The 4,994-nt window shown below is 46.6% G+C and overlaps 1 pseudogene; it reads right to left on the bottom strand.

The window, feature by feature from the left end:
• Positions 1 to 2,614: 2,614 nt before the first annotated feature.
• Positions 2,615 to 3,156, bottom strand: Gm11625 (annotated as a pseudogene).
• Between the last annotated feature and the right edge of the window lie 1,838 nt (positions 3,157 to 4,994).

Genomic DNA, 4,994 nt, shown 5'->3' with positions numbered 1-4,994 from the left:
TTCCGGTACCAGGAGCAGAGTCCAGATTCTTGTTCCGGGCTCAGCCCACTTCAGCCCTGCGGTCTCTTCCCTCTTTCCTCTTTCTCACCTGGGGTTCTAGCTCTCCGTCTCCTGTTCTGGTCTTTGGTGTCCGGTGTGCTCGTTCCTTTGTGTGTCTCCTATCTCATCTCCTCACCCTACCTTACCTCTAACCCTTGCAAGGGTAGATTTGGCAGGAGTGACGTGGACATTTGTGATGTAGAAACTAGTCTGTGTTTTTTGGGGACAGGTGAGGACAGAACACGTCGCGTCAAGGTGTCTTGTTTGTTTGTTTGTTTTGTTGTTTTGTTTTGTTGCTGTTTTCTCTCCTCCAATTTGAGATCCTCAAACTGAGTGAGTGCCGGGTTACAGGCTTGCACTACCAAACCTGGCTTGGAACCTACTATAAACCCGACATGAAGACAGCCATGTTTTATTTCTTATCATCTTTCAAGGTAGAGCCCAGCTCAGAGAGGTTGAGTAACTTGGGCAGGAATACCCAGCTGGCCAGTGATAGTTGGGTTTTTGTTGTTCTTTGTTTGTTTTTGTTTTTGTTTTGTTTTGTTTTGTTTTGTTTTGTTTTGTTTTGTTTTGTTTTGTTTTGAGACAGGGTGTCTCTATATAGCCCTGGCTGTCTTGAAACTCACTGGTCCTGGGAACTCACTCTGTAGACCAGGCTGACCTGGAACTCAGAAATCCACCTGCCTCTGCCTCCCACATGCTGGGATTAAAGGCGTGCACTACCACTGCCCTGTTGAGTGATAGTTATTTAATTCAAAAAAGCCTAGACCGGTATGGTGGCATACACTTTTAATTCTGGCACTTGGGAGGCAGAGGCCATCCAAACTCTAAGTTCGAGGCCAGCCTGGTCTTCATTGAGTTTCAGAACAACCAGAGCTACACAAAGAGGCCCTGTCTTAACAAACAAAAAAGCAAAAGAAAACCCCTCTGTTCTTTCTTTAGACATCCCCTCACAGAGTCTAACACCGAGTGGTAAGAGGCTCACTCCATGCCCAGCCTCACAGAAGGCAGCCGCCCACCGACAGCTCTGTTCTCCAGTGATAGCCCCCTTGAGGACCTACACTGACTCCCACCTTTCTCTGGGCCCCCTTTGCAGGATGGTGGAACAGCACAGATGCAAGGCTTTTACCCCCCCCCCCGGGGGTGACGGGGAGGTGGTGATCCAGACAGAGCAACCTGGCAAACCAGACCATGGGGGTCTCCCTCCTGCTAACACCTTCCCTACTCCCATCTGCCCCTCCCTTTGGTGGATCAAAGCTGCCAGGTTTTGAATCTGCTTCATTATGCTCTGGGGGGGAAGGGAGAGTCAGGGTGACGGGGTGTCTATGTGCATGAACATAAGGCCTCCGGGTTCATCCTGACACTGAATGAAAAACTCGCCAATTATTCGTCCAATCTCATTAATATGCAGACAGACATCTGTTATTTAGGAGTCAACAGCAGAGGCATTTTCTTGTGGGGGAGGGGTACTTATGTACATCTCTCTCGTCTCTGGCTACTGTGGGATAGCTGCTTGGGACTCACCCTAGCCTAGCCCCCAGAATCTGGGGCACCCTGTCTCTCTGACTTCATTGTAGCCTTGAGGAAGGGAAGTGGGAGTTGGCTAAAGATGGAGGGCAACCTGGAGCTCAGCTGAAAGGAGGGGGGCAGAGGGGAACCAAAATTATAGAGGAAACCTCTAGAACAAAGAGCTGAGCTCTTCTTGGGGAAGAGGGTGGAGCAGAGAGAGCGGCAGTAGGACAGCCTGCCAGGGTCCTGACGTCCACTGGGAAATTAGAGACATGACAACTTGCCCTCCTCTTCAGGCCACTGGACAAATCTGAGTGGATCTGAGCAGGTTGCTCTGGCAACGTGGGTCCTTAGAGACTTCAGAGAGCTGGGCACGATAGCATATGCCTGTAATCCCAGTACTGTTATGGTTGAGGCAGGAGGATTACAAGTTCAAGGCCAGTCTGAGTTATATACTAAGACCCTGACTGAAAAACAAAAAGTTGGGCATTGTGTCCCAAGCCTGTACCCCTCAAAGCAGCCATTTTCTTTCTTTTCTTTTCTTTTCTTTTCTTTTCTTTTCTTTTCTTTTCTTTTAATGACAAGTCAGTTTTACTTAAATCAGGACTGTCCAACAAGAACATTGTTAGCCATTCATGATCTGAATTTGGTGTATGAATTAAATTATGGTGTACATTAAAAGCCACGAGACATGTTTTGTAATAAATAAGGCAGTAGAATTACGCATTAGTAGCCTTCTTTTTTGTTTTGTTTTGTTTTTGTTTGTTTGTTTTGTTTTTCAAGACAGGGTTTCTCCATATAACCCTGGCTGTCCTGGAACTCACTTTGTAGACCAGGCTGGCCTCGAACTCAGAAATCTGCCTGCCTCTGCCTCCCGAGTGCTGGAATTAAAGTTGTGCACCACCAAGCCTGGCTTTCATTAGTAGCCTTTTTTTTTTTTTTTTTAAAGATTTATTTATTATTATATGTAAGTACACTGTAGCTGTCTTCAGACACACCAGAAGAGGGAGTCAGATCTCGTTACGGATGGTTGTGAGCCACCATGTGGTTGCTAGGATTTTGAACTCTGGACCTTTGGAAGAGCAGTCAGGTGCTCTTACCCACTGAGCCATCTCACCAGCCCATTAGTAGCCTTTTTAAGATAAGCTATTAGGTCTGCCCTTTCTCCCTTCTTAATTCCAGCGAAGATCATTTTTGTTTCAGGGATGTACTTTTTGGGATTCTCCAAATACTCCATCAGGGTATCCTCTCCCCAGGTGATGCCTCGTTCTTGTTGGCATCTGTGTAAGAGAATCCAGCAGCCTGGCCTGTCTTCCGCCCAAGCAGACTATGCAGATTTGGTCCAGTCTTATGCTTGCCTCCCTTTTCCACAGTGTGGCACTGGGCACACTTCTGAACAAAAATCTTCTTGCCTTTTTCTTTTTTCTTTTTTTTTTTTTTTAAAGATTTATTTATTTATTATATGTAAGTACACTGTAGCTGTCTTCAGACACTCCAGAAGAGGGAGTCAGATCTTGTTACAGATGGTTGTGAGCCACCATGTGGTTGCTGGGATTTGAACTCCGGACCTTAGGAAGAGCAGTCAGGTGCTCTTACCCACTGAGCCATCTCACCAGCTCTTCTTGCCTTTTTCAATATTATCCATTTTTTAATTCACTCCGAGCTGGTCAACACCACGAACGTTTGGACTTGAAGACAGACATCTTGCACTCTAGCCCAAGGACACTCCGGCCCACGCCTATGTCAAGAGCCATTTTCTGATGTTCTTAGGAGCATATATATATATATATATATATATATATATATATATATATATATAGAGAGAGAGAGAGAGAGAGAGAGAGAGAGAGAGAATATATTTCTCTCCAAATTAGGGTCTCACTGTGTAGCTCTGGCTAGCTCTTATCTCCCGGGTGCTAAGATAAAAGGTGTGTGCCACCATGCCCATCTGGAGGAAATTCCTATATTAAAGGCCAGCCTGGGCAACTTTGTGAGACCCCGTTTTAAAACAAAAGATAAAAAGGGAGTCCCCAGGGAAACGGTCAGTCCAGAAGACGTACATATGAGTGACATTATACTGACTGAGCAGGTTGTCTGTTTATACTTAGAATTGTAATAATGTTTTAAAAAGAGGTCATGAGGCCTGGTGTGGTGGCGCACACCTTTAATCCCAGCACTTGGGAGGTAGAGGCAGGCAGATTTCTGAGTTCAAGGCCAGCCTGGTCTACAGAGTGAGTTCCAGGACAGCCAGGGCTACACAGAGAAACCCTGTCTCGAAAAACCAAAAAAAAAAAAAGGTCATGAATTTGACTGAGAGCAGGGTGGGAGGGTACATGGGAAATGCTGAGAAGGGAAAGGGAAGGAGGGACATTATGGAATTATCATCTCAAAAAAAATTAAAATATAAAAGGGGGCATGGATATACAAATGTATCACAGCAAACAACGTGAAACCCTAGGATCAATCCCAAGAAAGGAAAGAAAAAAAAGAGAGGAAAAAAGAAAAGAAGAAAGAGAGGGAGGGAGGGAGGGGGAGAGAGAGAGGGAGGGAAGGAGGGAGAAAGAGAGGGAGAGAGAGAGAGAGAGAGGGAGAGAGAGAGAGAGAGAGGGAGAGAGAGAGAGAGAGGGAGAGAGGAAAAACCTGATTCTTCAGACCCAATTCAAACACACTTAAGTCTGTAGTCATGTTGGCTATAAATATTGACACCAGGCTGGGCATGGTAGCATATGCCTTTAATTCCAGCACTTGGGAGGCGGAAGTAGACAGATCTCTGTGAGTTCAAGGCCAGCCTGGTCAACTAGGTTAGTTCCAGCACAGCCAGAGTTGTTACAGACAGAAACCTTTTCTCAAAACAAAACAACAAAAGACCCTGTCAAAGAGTCAAACAGGGTTCTTATTGCCTTTCAGCTCTCAGGAACTTCCTCTCAAGGAGATAGCTATGGCCATCCCCCTTTCCTAGGTATGAAATCAAGGGGTCAAGCAGGTGCCAGGGCTTTGCCCAGTGTTCCCCAGGGGTACAGCTACAGGGCTGGACACAAGCCGTAGGGCTCTTTCCAGGAAGGGCTGGAGTCGTTGTTAGGTTTGGGGCTTCATAAGCTGAAGGGTTGGCGAGATTAGCCCAGGAGTCTCTCACCCACCCCTGGCTGATGGCCAAGGTTAAATAATACTCGGTCAGTACCACAGCACAATTGGTTGTTTATTTCATTAGATGGTTATCGATGCTACATTGGTGTATAAATTGGGGGGCAGGGAACAGCTGCAGAGGAAGAAGCTAACTCTAGCACACTGGACCAGGGAGTAGATGTAAGGCCCCTCCAGCCTGCAAGGACTTCTTTGGACCTATGGACAGCCCCACTGCCTCTTCCCACCCTTCAGAATCCTAGGTCCTGAAACCCATCCTCCTCCCCAGAAATCGGTCTGGCAACACAGCCCTGAAGAGGGAACCG

Source organism: Mus musculus, chromosome 11, assembly GCF_000001635.26.
Source record: "Mus musculus strain C57BL/6J chromosome 11, GRCm38.p6 C57BL/6J".
NCBI classification, from domain to species: domain Eukaryota; kingdom Metazoa; phylum Chordata; class Mammalia; order Rodentia; family Muridae; genus Mus; species Mus musculus.
The sequence above is the reverse complement of the archived record's forward strand: the minus strand, read 5'-3'. Positions and strand labels throughout refer to the sequence as shown.